This window comes from Corvus brachyrhynchos, unplaced genomic scaffold (genome assembly GCF_000691975.1).
Source record: "Corvus brachyrhynchos isolate BGI_N302 unplaced genomic scaffold, ASM69197v1 scaffold60, whole genome shotgun sequence".
Classification (NCBI taxonomy): Eukaryota; Metazoa; Chordata; class Aves; order Passeriformes; family Corvidae; genus Corvus; species Corvus brachyrhynchos.
The window spans coordinates 7373660-7389660 of NW_008236767.1; the positions used below are offsets into that span (position 1 = coordinate 7373660).

At 39.7% G+C, this 16001-nt stretch overlaps 2 long non-coding RNA genes across 2 annotated transcripts in view; one reads left to right on the top strand and one right to left on the bottom strand.

Annotated features, from left to right (window-relative positions):
• Positions 1–9905, bottom strand: part of LOC108444998 — a 15081-nt gene extending 5176 nt beyond the window's left edge. Inside the window, exon 1 of the long non-coding RNA XR_001859731.1 lies at positions 9832–9905. This is a non-coding gene — a long non-coding RNA (uncharacterized LOC108444998). The remainder of the gene's footprint in view (positions 1–9831) is intronic.
• Positions 3159–14690, top strand: LOC108444997. The gene is made up of 5 exons (XR_001859730.1): positions 3159–3502; positions 9891–10003; positions 11077–11232; positions 13562–13714; positions 14236–14690. It is a non-coding gene; the product is annotated as an uncharacterized LOC108444997 (long non-coding RNA).
• Positions 14691–16001: the final 1311 nt, after the last annotated feature.

The following is a 16001-nucleotide window of genomic DNA, read 5'->3' on the forward strand; positions in this document are numbered from 1 at the left end:
AATTGCTGATGAAGTAAAGTAAGCACAAAAGTAAAGTGAATTCCTGAAGACAATAGAAGACTAGAAGGGAAGTGAGATTTTTTTCTGTTACCAGGCCAAAAGGAAAAGAGTGTTAAAGGATGAAATAGGATGTCTCTGAAACACAGAATGCAAATGATTATCAAGGGCCCTGACATGGCAAAACTCCTATGTAAATAGTTCTTTATTCCTTTAGGAAGGAAGCAAAACTAAAGATACACCCAGATGCAAATTAAAGGAAGAAGATGGGAAGCTGAGGGTGAAAATCTGCAATAAGGAGATGATAAATATGTATTTACCTAGCTGTAATCATTTCAGATCTTTAACATTAGATGAGAGTCTTGAAGGATTATGAATTTCATATAATGGCTATCGAAAAGGAGTGGCTCTTTGTCAGTGGAACTGAAAGACGTTAAATCCACCACTTGCAAATTAAATGTTTCAAAGGGAAGTACTGAATCAGGGAAAGATATAATACCTTCTAGAGTTTAAATAAAAGGAGAGAATGAGTTAAATAATGAGCCTGATCATTTTTTCACTAGAAGAGCACAAGCAGGTGTTGGCTTACAGGGGTTGACTTTTCATCTGGGAAGCTTGTGAGAAAGAGGAAGCACTGATCAGCATGAAGTGGCAAGGGGATAACAACATATTTGAGCCTGTAAAATGATGGTGAAAGGAGTGTCAGTTCATCATTCATTCTACTAAGTTTCACTTATCAATGTGCCAACACCCATAGCTGGCAAAGTGCTCATGTGCCCTGTTCTGGAAAAGCTATGAAATCGTACATTCAGAGTGCAATCTGGCTTCCTATATCACAAGCTATTACATTTCATGCAATTGCTCATGTATTAAGTTAATTATTTGGCTATCAATAAATAATAACTTGTGTTTAGCCACAGCACATTTTTCAGAAATGCCTGACTTGAAGACGTCAAGACATGAAGAATTCATTATTTTGAGAGCTCGTTCCAGTAGTTAATCTCTTTCAGTGTTAACTAATGGGTATTCAATTCTAATTTGAATTTTTCTGGCTTTAACTTTCAGCCTCTAGCTCATGTTATGCTTGTTTGCCTTGACAGGAGAACCTTTATTGCTTTATGTTTTCTCTCTAATGTGCTCACCTGCGGTCTAATGTGGTCACCTCTGTGAGGCCTAAACAAAAGGAGCTCATTAACACTTACTAGAGGGTTAAGATCAGGATATCTTGGGTTTAGCTTTTTTCTGCACATTTTCCCATTTTCCACATTAAAAATATGGACACTCTGTAGCTTGTTTCACCTCTATGTACTCATTTATTTCTTTTTTTTATCTGCATATTTAGGATTCACATTAGTCTTTTTTTGCTGTTGAATCAAATATTGCATCTCTTGTTTGCTGCAATTTAGTATAAATAGTAAATCCACTTTCTGAGTCAGGGCATCCAGGAGCCAGTCTACAGGATGTGGACACAGACTGCATTATCATTTTACGTTCTGTTGACCTAAAATGCCATTCATTTGAATGAGCCCTAATGTTCCTTTTTAATCAGTATCTTTTGCACTAGTAAATCATATGCCTCAACAAATCTGTAATCTCATTATAAGTTTCTTTGACAAGACACACTTCTAGTAAAACTATTGTCACTAGCATTAGTCCTCTACATCAAGTTTTTATGACTGTAGTCCCATATTTTTTGTAGTTTTCCTGCTGCTTTTGTCAAACCAGAGAGTAATTACTTAAATTATCTCATTTCTCTCTCTCTTTCTTTAATATTTACATAATGATAACATTATTTAGGTCTTTTAACATCTTCTTATATTTGTTAAACATAAAATAATAAAAAAACCCAAACAGAATAAACTTTGGATCTGTTCAGCCAATTCTTGTAAAATGCCAGGGTTCTGTGAGAATCTGGTAAGCACCTATCTAGGTGCATGCATTTAAATGAGATTTTAAGGTTATGATATTGCACAATACCACTTAGCTATTAATAAAATGCAAAATTCTTTAACCACACATGATGCAAGCAGATGATACTCCTCCCCAAACATAAAACCCCCAAAATATTTATGAATATTTTATCTCTTTATCACCATCAACAAATTCAGAGTCTCAGACAGTAATGACTTCAAGTCTCTTCTCTAATTATTATAGTTAAAAAATTGTTACAAATTTGTGTGAAACCTGGTTATTGATTTTTCCTGAAGTGTTTATCAATATTTTTATGGCCTGAAATTTCTACTACATATTAATATTTGTTTACTCTTTTTTTACTTATTTCTACTCATTTTTTTCTATTCACCACTGAATCAGCATCAGATTTCAAGTACCACTGCTCTATTTTTGGGTACAGAAATGTGTCACACTTTATAGTCAGTAAAGAGCTCCCTATTTTCATTGACATTTTTCTACCTTTTTCCTTTTAAGTCATGATGCTTGTAATCTTAGTGACAGATAACAAACCGTATGATTTCAGTGTATATACAGCAGGAAACAAAAGACATGGAAAGCAGTTTGCAGTTTCAAAGTCCAGTGGCCAACTGCAGGTAATAATTATGAAGGAACAAGTACTTAAAAGGAGAACAGGCAGTAAGTGACAGGCAGTGTGTCACTGTAATGCTGCTAGAGTGGCTCTTAGCTCATGTCCTCAGTTTGGCAATTCAAAACTGATCAACTGGAACCTTGGAAGAGGAGATATTTCCATTCAGATTTATATTTTACCAATCGTTAATCATTGGTAGATAACAAGGAAGAAGCAACTGATTGTGTTCTAATTTAAATGTTTTGTATAGAAACATTGAACACTGATTTTTCTTGGATTAGTATTCTTCCAGGGTGATAATATAATCAAAAATAATGTAGTAATATTTGGCTCCAATTAGATGTGTGGTAAAAAGAACCACAGCCTCAAGAATTGACATCTTGCACAGACATAGAAATGTTCTTATTCAGAAATGAAAAGGAACTGGTAACTTTCCAAGCCACTGAGCAACTTCAAACAGCCACCATTAAAAATAAAAATACTTTCCCACACTGAATATGAAATATTTTCCAAAAATACTCCAGATTTCTATGCAGTAATTTATCCAGTGGTTCTAATACTTTATCAATGTCCTACAATACATCTGTGTACTGCAGTTCTGTATAAAAAGGGCAGGGGGGAAGGCATCAGAGAACATTTATTCATTAAAAAGAAGAGTTTGACATCAGGCTTTTTATTCTTGCAATTGGATTTTGGATTTCACAGTCTTCACCCTCCTGTTCAAGAATCTGAAAACAGGCATTTGCTGGTTTACGTTGAAACACAGGAGTCTTCAGCTGCTTCTTAATGTTTGTTCCACAGGAAGGGAGTTAGTTCATAGCATAGTGTGCTTTGTTGAATCTGCATCAGCAAAGCAGATAAGCTCAGCCCCTTCATCTGGAAAAGGAACAGAGGAGTAGCTCCAGGAGACAGTGCAATACTCCAGGATACTGTGAAGATTTCAGGCAACAAGATGACTTTCAGGTAAGCAGAAAAGGTCCTCTGCTACTTACATTCGTGTGCTGTTTCCCAGACTATTCATTTTGGCACTGAAAAACCCTGTATTGGGTACGTTAACATACATTTAAGTGCTGGGTATTCCCTTCATGCAGAAGATGGCTCATCACCAGCTGTTCTGTGTGACACACGTGGACTGGTGTCATATGGAAGGAGCCAGCAGGGCTTTTTCCTGAAAATCTGATGCTGAGATTTGGCTACTTATGTACTTTGATTACACTACAGTTCTCTCCATAGAGACCTTATCACATGAAAGGGCAGGCTCCTTGTGAGTCCTGGCACATTTTTTGTTTTGGCAGATCCCTCCTTAGAATTCAGGGAGGCAGAAGATACTTTTCAGGTCACAAGGCATCATTTATAGCTTCTTGGGAGTTTTCCTGGACTGTTTACACTAGCACTTAGTAGAAGGCCTGCTGCAGCAGGACTGATGGCACTAAATCAAAGCATTGACACAGCTTCTAAAGTAGAATTCTTCTGTGTGCTTCCTGTGAGCACTTTCTCTCCTACTCTCTTTTACCATCTCTGTTCAGAGCTGAGCTTTTGGCACAGTCATTGACACACAGCTTTGTCAAGTTGCAATTTACTTAGTAAAAGTGAGGAAATACATGATTAAAAGCTTGTTTATCACAGAACTTCTTTGCTAGCTTAGGGCATCAAAGCAAGTTGTTCCATGGCAGTGCTTTTTCAGTGTCACGGGGAAAGTGAAATCCATGGTAGACAATGCAGTGCATCAAGCCCAGGAAGCTGCAGGCGTTTTTCTTGTAAACTCCTTTCATAGTTAAAATCCCAGGCACTGTGCAAAATCCCTGCAGTGTGGTGTTTCAAATGAGGTACAGCAAAAGTGGCAAAAAAAAAGTAGGCATGCTTTGCTAATGAGGGCAAATTGTGCCAGCTCCTTACAAAGAATAGCGTGTTTCCACCCACATCAGACTTGATAGATGTGGAAAGAGAGGCTATAGGGCTACTTATTCCTTTCTACTCACCTCAGTCTGGTGTCTCGTAGAGACTATGGAACATATCACGTCTGATCTTGCCCTCATTGAAAAAGGACACTATTTTGTGGGGAAGTTGGTTTGCCTAAGGGGGAAAATGGCAGTAGCCAGATTCTCACCACACACCCATAGTATGCTTTCAGACTACACTGCTGCTGGCTTTAACAGCAATAATATCATTGCCAACAATCAGTTTGTGGCCTTCATTAGGTTCAGGAGTCTGGCTGTTGTAAATTGTAATATTTTACAGCTACTATTCAGGGTATTTATATGCAGTTTCAGACAGTGCTGCAATTTATGGAGAGCATCCATTTGGGGGTTTCCAGATTATAAGAAATTTTGTAGTCTATATAGCATTCAACTATGCCAGACATTTTTTCTAGTATTAGGCATTTTTTTCTTAAGTACTTTCTGTGGTAACTTAAATCATTCCCAATATCCTCATGTTTAAATTATATTCCCATGCACACTGCATCCATCAGAGTTGATGACAGTGCAACAGTGCATGCTGTAACTTCCAAAGAGCTGGCATCTCACACCCTCATTAGCAGTAACTTATCTAGAAGCTATAAATGCTTTCTAAAGATCCAAACAACACAGCTCCCTGTGACTTATTCACTTCCTGCTTTCCTTCAAAAGCAGCTGAAAGAGGCACTCTGCACCTGCCTTCTCCTTGTGCTGACATCTGTTTGTAAATGAGAAAGGAGGCAATGAATGTTTTAAGCTGAAGGGACTTACTTTATTTATGATTGCAAAGATTCTTGGCTTGAAGAATCAGTTCAATTCCAGTGCCTTTCACCTTCCTTGCTATGCAGGGAGACAAAGAGAGCATTCATAGACACAACACATGTGACATGGGGCACTCTAATGGCATTAGAACAGTTCAGTGAAACATTAATGAATTTACACACAAGCCAGGATCTAATCTGCTCTGTGCTAAGTGGTTTTCATAAGTAACCTCAAACACAAAAAACCAGTCAGGACTAAAATCTTTCCTTTTCTGACAAAATATAATCAGCTGTTTTTCTTTTGAAATCAGTAGCCATTCCCTTGCTTGCTGTGTTCCTGGTGTTTCTCCAGTCTGTGTCATTTCTCAGGTTCTTCTCACCAAGCTCAGATAAGACTTCAGTTCTTCCGAGCATCTGATGGTTCAAATATATTTTTGCCTGTAATCTTCTGTACCTCATGCTGCTTGCCTCAACAGGTGCTTTGAATGGAGATATTCACTTGCACAGAAAAATAGATGGTATGATCTTGTCTATAGCACTACACCTTTAATCCAACCTTAAATTCACATCCTTTTCTTCACCATGATACCTCCTTGCTGTCACATATCTGTGCCTACTTAAGTATTTGGGTGAGGTGGATGTGTAAGGTGTTAAGTCAGATGTCAGCAAGGCTCTTGAGATGAGGAAAGATGTGAGTGCTGGCTGTTTACACAAGATTTTATCCTGCCTCACTGACATCGAAAAGGTAATTGCCATTGACTTAAATGGTGACAGGGACAGAAACCTCTGCTATAATGTCCATTTCCAGAATCCTGAAGAGGAAGGTGTTGGGCTTGAGGAGATAAATGTGTGTGGGAGCTTCTCTTCACAGTCTACCCAGAACAGAGGTCACACTTTAACATCACAAAATTTTTCACAAGATGAGTAATTTCATTGTAGACATCCCCTTATAAGGAGAACTATGAGTCTGTACTTCAAGCAAAGCAAAGTACTGCCAGATTTCTAGAATTTCTGTAATTTTAAATATATCCCATGACATTTCTCTGAAGAAAAGGTGTTCTTCCAAATGATATAAAGATACAGATTATAAATCAATTCATCCTTTCCAAAGAAAATGGGTAATGAAACAGACAAGGAAGGGGACAAAGAGGGGAATAAGTGTCTGTATATTTTCAGGGATCTGTTAAATCTCACTGAAGCTGATTTCAGTTGCTTAGAGGAAAGGAGGCTGGGGTGGGAAAAGATGCTCTGCAGTCTGCAGTGTTCCTACAAAATGGGTAAATACAATGAAGCTTGCCTTCCTTTAGTATAATAATACCAGTAAAACCAAGCAGCGTAGACCAGCTAATTGCATAAATACCTAAAGGTCTGGAGAGACTGGCATAGCACAGCAAAGGTCTCTGTGATCTGTACCCAAGTCAGCAAGAGCAAAGGCAACTTTCAGAGCAGGCAGAGTTCATGAGTAGAGCAGTGAGGTCTGAGACTGCACTCCAGATGCACAGGAGCAGTTTTCTTACAGAAAATGTGACTCTAAGGACATTGTCATGAGAGAGGAACTACAGAAGCAAGGCAGAGCAGAAGTGCATCTGCAGAGGTTTATTTACTCCCCTGTCTGCTTGTCAGTTGATTTCAGTGGGAGCTCTCATGTCAGCAGGGATTGCTGCTAGAAGACAAATCTATCCTCTTTCTATCAGAAATGCTTTGAGAATCAGATTTACAAAAATGTATTATATAGGATTGATTGCCTTCATTAGCCTCATTTCAGTAACATTATTAGCTATAAATCACAAGACAATCTCTTATGGAATTACATTCTTATTAATATCACAACATCCTCATACCCCCACCAGTTATCACATTCATCTTTCATATGCTGGAAATACCAATAAAATTAGCTAACTGGACACTAATAGCATGGCTGTATCTTTCACTCTCCCATATGTTCTGTTAGCTTGTTTTTATCTTACTTTCTTTTTTATTGGTTTTTTGCTTGTTTTTTTTTCTAGTTGTCAAATTGTATTGCAGAGCACAGAATGCTTTTCTGGTCCTTACAATGTCTCATACATTAAAAATGCATTAGAGAAGATATCAGCTACCTCAATTTGCTTTAAAATGTCTTTTCTTCATAGCTACTGAAACTAAGGCTCATGAATGCATTAATCCTAAACAGAGTAAGTGGTCTAGGCCAAAATTTACTATTAAAAGGATGACGTAAAAAAAATATATAGCTTTCTTCTAATGCTTGGTGTTCAAAATAATTCATTGCTGATAATAGTCATAACAATAATAGGAACTTGGAGAGAAAATAAAATTACTTTGTCTAATTCAAAGCAGGGCAGAAAATTAGTTTTCCTAAACAATGAAAAAACTGCTTTCCAAGTGGTTGTATCTCTATGGAATTGGTACAAAAGTCATGCTGTTACATACTCCTTCTCTTCAGTATTTAAAAGACTGGGGGAGATATTTTTTCACACATATTCCCAGCCCTGCTCTATTCCCTTTGTGCTTTGTGAGATCAGCACAAAAGGTCTAGAAAGTAGGCTGGAAAAATCAGCTGCAGGTTCTCCTTGAGAGAAGGGCTCCTCAGGTGCCCCAGTGCCAGTGCTCCCTAGCTGCTCCCCACCAGCAGCTCGCTCCTCCTCTCCAGCAGACTGATGGAGCAAGGTTGTCATGCTCACTGTGCTCCCTACCTGGGGATGGGAAAGCCCAGCCTCTAAGGAATGCAGCTGGTGAGGAGCGGCAAAGCATCCCCCATCTATCCCAGAATCAGGTGCCAAAAGATCCCCGCTGTCTCCCTGGATGTCAGGATCCTACATGCACTTACACCCTGCAGGTTTATACATGAATTCTTTCTAGCAGAACTTACTAGCAGCAGAAGAGCATGATTACATCCAGACTGTGACATGGGGCTTCCTACACAGCCAACACTTTTTGATTTATTATATAAGCAATAGTTCCACAGAATGGCTGAGATTGGAAAGTAGCTCTAGAAACCAACTAGTCCTAACTCCCTGCTCAAGGTAGGGTCAGCTTAAAGCAGATTTTCAAGGCCATGTCTCACTGGGTTTTGAATATCTCCAAGGATGGAGAATCCACCACCTCTCTGGGAAACCTGTGCCAGTGTTCAACTGCTGTCACAGAAATTATTGTTTTTCTTACATTTAAGCGGAATTTCCTGTGTTTCATTTGTTCCGTTGACCCTTGTCCTGTCATTAGGCACCACTGAAAAGATCCTGACTCCATCCTTTTCACTCACCTCCATCAGGTATTTATTCACATGGACGAGATCCCCTCTGAGCTTTCTGATCTCATGGCTCAATCACCCCAACTATCTCAGCCTTTCCTGTTAGGAGAGACACTCCAGTTCCTTAACCATTTTCTTGGCCCTGCACTGGACTCTCTTCATTAGCTCAACACCTCTCATCTTGGGCAGCCCAGAACAGGACACAAAACTCCACATGTAGACTCAGCAGCACTGGGTGGAGGGGCAGGTTCACCACCTTTGAGTTTCTGGCAACTCTCTTCCTAATGAAGCCCAGAAAGTCCTTTGTATTAAAGCTGCTTTTCAGCTGGTTGACCCCACAGCTTTTATGGGTACCTGCAGTTCTATGGGTTCCTTTGACTTGGCATTTCTCTTTTTTGAACTTCAAGAGGTTTCTGTTCAGCATGTTTCTCCACATTTGGTGTAAACATTTGGTGTGGCAGCCACATGTTCCATTTTTCTATCATCTGTAAACTCGCTGAGGGAGCACTGTCCCACTCTCATAAGGTAACTTATGAATATGTTAAACACTTTTGGCCCCAATATCAATCTCCAGTGTACACCTCTGGTGAGTGGTCTCCAGGTAGACTTTGTGTAACTGATCACAGTGCTTTCAGCCCAGCAGTTCAGGCAATTTTCAGTCCAACTCGCTCCTGTTATCTAGTCTGTACATCGATTTACCAGGAAGGATGTCACAGTAGCCAGTGTCAAAAACTTTGCTAAATTCAAGATAAGATAACTTTTGCTAAACTCAGCTCCAACTGACCTGTAGTTCCTTCTCAAAGAAAGGAGTGACACTGGCTTTCTTCCAGTCCTCAGGACCCTTCCCTGATGGCATTTCAAGAAAGGTCTTGCAGTGACATTAGCTCCCTCAAGACTTGTGGTTGCATCCTATTAGGTCCCATGGACTTGTGTTCATTCCAGCTGTGTAAGTGTCCCCTAATCTGGTCCTTCTCCAACAATGGCAATTCTTGCTTATTCCAGATGTTTTTGTGTGTCTCAGGGACCTGAGATCCCTGGAGGTTGGTTTTACCAGTGGAGACAAAGAGAAAAGAGCACATTGGTCTTTCCTGTCTCCTCTGTCACCAGGTCACCTGTCCCATTCAACAGTGAGCCTACATTTTCCCCAGTCTTCCTTTTGCTGCTGATGTACCTGCAGAAACCTCCCTTTTTGCCCTTATCTATCTCTAGCTAGATTCAACTCCAAGCAGGCTTTGACTTTACCAACCTGATCCCTGCATGCTTGGTCAGTGTCTCTATATTCCTCCCGTATGACCTAACTCTACTTCCACCTCTTGAATGTTTCTTTTTTACCTTTGAGCTTCCTGTTCATCCATGCAGGCCTCCTCCCACCTTTGTTTTACTTCCTGCAGGTGGGGATCAACAACTCTTGAGTCTGGAAGAGGTGATCCTTGAAAATCAGTCAGCCTTCCTGAACTCCTCCTCTCTTCTGCAAGATGCTGTCACGTGGGATACTTCCAAGCAGGTCTCATTGTTTGCTTTCCTAATGTCCAGGGTTGTTAAATTGCCGTCTTCTCTCAGGATCCTGAACTCCATGGTGGCCACATCTGCTCCTGGCATTCACATTCCCAACAAGATCTCGTTTGTGAAAATCAGGTCCTGCAGAGCATTTCGTCTCTTCACCTCCTTGGTCACCTGTATCAGAAATGTTTGTATTATTATCATTACCAGAAATTTTGTAATATTATTTTTGCATTATGGTCCTCTATGCCAATGCACTCTAGAGACCTCTTGGATTGCTTTTGTCAGGCTGTATCCAGCCATTGCAGCAGTCCAGCTCTGTGAGTTTGATTTGCCTTTTAATCAGAGATTTCAAAAAACAGGTTCCATCTACCGAAGAATTCAAAGGTGAGCATTTTCTCTTTTTTTTATTTCTTTTCCAAACAACTGGCAACAAACAGAAAGTCCATTTCTCAGTACCATTGCAAAGCACATGTGTTATGGTCAAATACGTCCTATGCTACTGTTAGTTTTGTAACAAAGAAATGTTTCTATCAAAAGGTGCTTATCACCAAAATTAAATAGAAATGATAAATGGCTTACTAATATTTTTCTGTGAGCCAGTTTTTAAATGGGTCACATTGTTCTTTTCTTTGTTAGCAACCTAAAATAGAAGTTATTATATCAACAGTGGTTTGCACATAATAAAACGCTATCTGAAATTTAGTTTGGTAATGTTTTCACTTGAAAATTAAGGCTAAAGTAATATTGTAAATTATCATAGTTTACTCTTTATTTTTCTATTTAAAAGCCATATTCTTGATAGCAAAAAATGCAGTCGGAGTTCTGAACAGAGAAAATGATCTTTTGGCAATAAGAAAAATAAATATTCCTGTTGAGAGTATAACATTATTGAGACTTCTTTTCCCTTCATGGGCCAAATTTTCTGCTGGCATATTTGATGCAATTGCACAGACTCCACTGGAACTTCACCAACTTTTGTTACAGAGAATACAGGACATTTTTTATTATTATTACAATTTTTTTTAATTAAGGATAAAATTGAAATAGAAGCATTGACAGCATTTTCTTTCACAGATGTTGGATTGGAGAGGCTATTTATGAACATCAAACTGTGGTCCATTTCTCCCTGGAGTATCTTGCAGATGCACAGCTGCAGCTCTTCAGCACCAAGGGAAGAATGAGCTATCCACAGACACCAGCAAAAAGCCAGGCACATTCAGGCCACACAAGGTACAGAGAGCCACCCAAGAATCACCAGCACCTCCAGGGGAGGGGATTTTTGTGCTCACTGAGAAACACTCTGAGAAAATGGAAATTCAGATGTGCACAGGATGCAAGTTATTTGGCCCAGCTCAGATTTGTGCATCACATCAGTGCTGGTGAGGATTGTTCTCAGGCAATGCCACATGAGGCTGTAGAGAATTCCTTCTCAGAGAATGGATTTCCTCACTACTGTGTAAGCAGCTTCTGTTCCCACTCAGCTCAGGATTAAAGAGCAACTCAGGGCTCCACTTTGGTGGCTTAAGTTAAAGTAAGGCTAAAATGGTCAAAGCCATTTGCAGCAATGAAAAGCGTAATGAGGGAAAATAAAGAGGTCTTTCCACCACCTGCTGAGGAGAGGGGAAGTGCAGGAGAAAACAGACTCAAGTACAAGGTCCTGACTATTCCTAGCACCATGTGTTAGACTCTTTGGGGATTCTTCAGAGAGGTGAACTTCACTTGCACTGAGATCAATGAAAACCTGTGCATTCAATCTGTTTCTTGTAAAAAAATAACTCTGAGTCTCTCCAGTGTGCAAGTCAGAACTGTCTGAAAGTCACAGGGAAATGAAGGGCTGAAAGGCTAAGAATTTTGTGCTTCTTTTTCTTTTTATACACTTTTTATTCCCACAGACCCTATGGGAAGCATAGGACTTCAGCACAGGGACAGCCAAAAAGATTCAGGGCTGTTAAAATAGTAGCTTGTTTAAATCCCAAGGTAAACTACTTGTGCTAAATTAATCTATGAACCTTCACATCAGATCTAGAGCCTCTGAGCAGTACAGATATTTTGAGATGATCTAATTGTGGTTGGAGAGAAGGGAGAGTGTGGGCACGAGTAACGCTGCGCCGTGTGCCGCAGTGGGGTTAACACACAGCACAGTGCCGAAAGCTGACATGAGCAACACAGCCAGAACACCAGGGAGCAAAGATATCTAAGCATTTCTAAAAATTAGTTGCTGGAATAATCATAGAAGAGCAGATTTGAAATGCTTGCTAGGAAACTGAGGAAGGTGTGTAAAGAAAAACTGTGAGGTTTTGGAAGTGGTGGTAGGATTGGAAAGAGCAGGGAAGGATACTGCTGCCAAAATAGATTAATAGACAGGAATTGTCTCTTGTGGAAGTTTTTCCAGCTCTTCAACAGGAATCAGAGACACTTTGGGTAGCTTTGTTTTCTAAACTCAAGGAGGACCAGTTAAAAGTAGCGTCTCTCACCAGAATGAATTAGAGGATACAAGTACTGCCATCTTTAACACATGTTGGGAAGCCGGGGACAGGATTTGACAGGTGAAGGCTGCGCCATTGAGCTGAAGGAGATGAGCACTTGGGGAACACCAGGGTCCTGCTGGACAGCGCTCTCTTGTGAGTCCAGTGTTGAAAGACACTGTGGGGTGAGAGCACTACATCCATCCCCACTCACACTTAGCCTAAGAAAGCATCACGAAACACCAAAAAACATCAGGGTATGGTCAATATAATCACTAACACCAAACAAGAAGGCAACAGAGAAGACTTCTAATATACTGCTGGGAAATGTGGAATTTGTAGTGTATTGCTATATCCACCCTCATTGGATGGATGACATTTAAACACTGAAATGGATGTTTTTCAAAAATTCTGGACACTTTTGTTTTTACCCCTCTGCACAAACGGTGGAAAACAATTTTTTAAAGAACTATACTGAAGACAGAAAACAAAATGAATAAGGATTTCACGGTTTCTGACTCCTTCAAGATGTGATTGATCATCCCATTGTCACAGGTCAACCTCTGCCATAGAAAACTCCAGATAATCTTCAGCTGCATTTCCTAAACCATTAACAGGATAGACAAGGCTAAGATAACAATGCACAATTTATTTTCCAAAAGCAGCTGACAGGAGGAAATGGATACCAAGTGAATTAACTCATTAGAACGGTACGGCACATTTGGAAATTCAAAACAGATTGCCTGGAATGATTTAAATCTAGCACGAGGTTAATGTCAGTCTCTTGCTTAGGCGTGTCAGTGCTGTAAACTAGTGGTCCAGTTTTAGAAAGGTTGATGTGTGCACGCCCTGGGACTTGTGCCTTAGGGTGGCCTGGACTTAATTAATTGCATAACTTGAATACCACCTATAGTGGCCCTCCACAGGTTGCATAGTATGTGCAAGGGTTACATTCACATGCATGGACACACAAAAACCATGCAGACATACCGCCACTTTCTAATATAAACAAAAAATTCCATTGTTAGCTTGTTGTGAATCATTATTAAAAATAGCAGGTATCTTACAGGCTGTAAATATATTCTGTTTTTAAGGAACTGCATCTATATCCAGAGCAAAAACTTGGCAGTTGTCTCAAGGGAGCAAAGTTTCTCTCATGCCCGATTTATAACCAACCAAGAATTTCTCAGAAATTGGGTTTTAACATCTGTCAGCCACAAGTTGTCAACCAAGCCTATTTTCTCCTGGTAAGCTCCCACCTGTGTCTCTTTCATAGTTACAGCAGCATAGTTTTAGAAAATTTTGGACTTTTATTCAGCATACCAGACTCTATTACAGCACTGCTAAGGTAATATCTACATTTATAGCTGTTATTAATATGGTATTTAAGAGCTTTAGTCGCTTTTTTTCCTTCACAGCATAATAAGCTGTAATTAAAGGAGTCGGGGTCTGTATTACAGAAACATTTGCCCCCCCATGTGTAGCACAAAGATTGCTTTACAAAGAGACAACTGGGAGCTAAAGCAGTTCAGGGTATTTCTTCGTATATTCATGACAATAGCACAATGGCACTTGTCATTAAAAAAACAACATTCTAACACAATGACTTGTTCAATCACTGTATCTGAAAATGGCTTAAATTTGATTAGTTTTTGCAAATAATGGGGACTAGACAACAGCATAAAAATGGTCCTGTTGATTTATATCTGAAGAGTCATGATCTACAAGCAGCAGCTGTAAAAAGCTCTTTGCTTTCCTTTCGGTGCAGAAATCACTTGGAACAAGGGTCATCCCAAAACAAAAGCAATTCAAGCAGCCTATCTGAGAGGAAGATGAGGAAGGAAGGAAGGAAGAAGACTTATTTCATCTTCTGCACTGCGGATCATTTTTACATCATCTCAGATTATGCAATATACCATGGCAGGGACTGTGAAGCAGGAGTTCATTGAGAAAGGGCACTTTCATTAGCACTGCTGCAGTGTGTGCTCTCAGATGTCTGAGGTGGAAAGGTCACAGCCACAGACTTCACAGCACCACGATCTGGCCTGTCTACACCCAGCCCTGGTTATCCAGAGTTATGAGGAAGGGAGGTTAAATGCTTTCATATGAGGTCTGTGTTTATCCTGGTGGCATACAAAGAAGAATCACGTTAAATTAAGTAGCTGCCTTCTTAAGAATGGCAATTACTGTGAAGCACAGATTAAAGTAAAATTCCATGAATTAGTCATCTGATTTCATTTGGCAATGATGTTTTACAATGTGTAGTGTCAAACACTATATAATGTCAATGACAAAGAGGGCACATGAGGATTTACAATGTATAATGTGAAATGTCTTTGATGCTCAAACTCTCACTCCTTTGTTTGCATGTAAACCACAAACTGGTTTGGCATAAGGCACAAGATTTTTTCTCATCTCAGAAAAAAAGGATCAGCTGTACTGGAATGAGGCAAAAGTACAAAGGTAAGGGCAGGATTACTTCAGATCAGGGAATTGCTTCATATGGTCACAACTCTTCCTTGAGTATCTGGATTTAGTATGATATTCAAATAATCTTGTTGTAAAAGAGAAGTGTTGAAAGTCCATTCTTTAAGCTGTATAGGTCTGTCCTTTAATTGAATTCCCCACATACATGTGGACACACACATGCACACACTCTTAACCCCTTTCATTATGCACCAAAAGGTTTTAGTGGCCCCAAATCACAGCACTCCTGAAATCAAACCTGTTGGTATTTTATGGAAGCTATCTTGCACATTCTAGGAGAACAGATGTGTGATTTCAATTCATGCAACCTGCCAGCTCTGTGAATTGAGGGTCCAAATCATATATAGTCTTCTTCTTCTATTTTGTTCTGGCTTAAAACAGTTCTCTGAGATCTACCTCATCCATGCAACTGTCCCAAAGAGTATTGCTAGATTTAGCTGACAGATGCAAAAAATCTCATGTTGTCACAGAATTCCCCAGTGTCTACTCAGCACCAGATGTCAAAGAATGCAAATCTACAGCTGGGTCTGGTGTTCATTTGTACTCCAAATTCCCTCCCTCCCAGCTGTTGTTTTCCACTTCCATGTTCATAGAGTTGAATTTTCAGAAGCAGGAGATAGACACTCGTGGCTCCCTATATTGATTTGAATATACATGTTTCTTTATTTACCTGGAAAACATCTTTTAGAGTTGAAAAATAGTGTATTGGTGAGGGTATATTTGAGTATGCTTACCCTTCACTATTGAAAACATCCTTACTCATCTTACAAAGACAATCTCTTCTCAGTAAGCTCTCTGGAACTGGAATTGTCTTTCCGAGCAGCTGTTTAGAGGTGCAGGATAGGATTTGCTTAGGCCTCCCTTGCTTAGGCCTCCTGGGCACCATGGAAAAAATAAGCATGACCACAGTAATACACAACAAAAGAGTTATAGTCATGAGGAACTGCAGAGCAGTGTTTATTCAGTCATCTAGGGGCCCTTTGTGCCTATCCTTTGTTGTCTCTCAGGAAAGGAAGTTCTAGCCTGGGACTATAATGACTGGTTTTA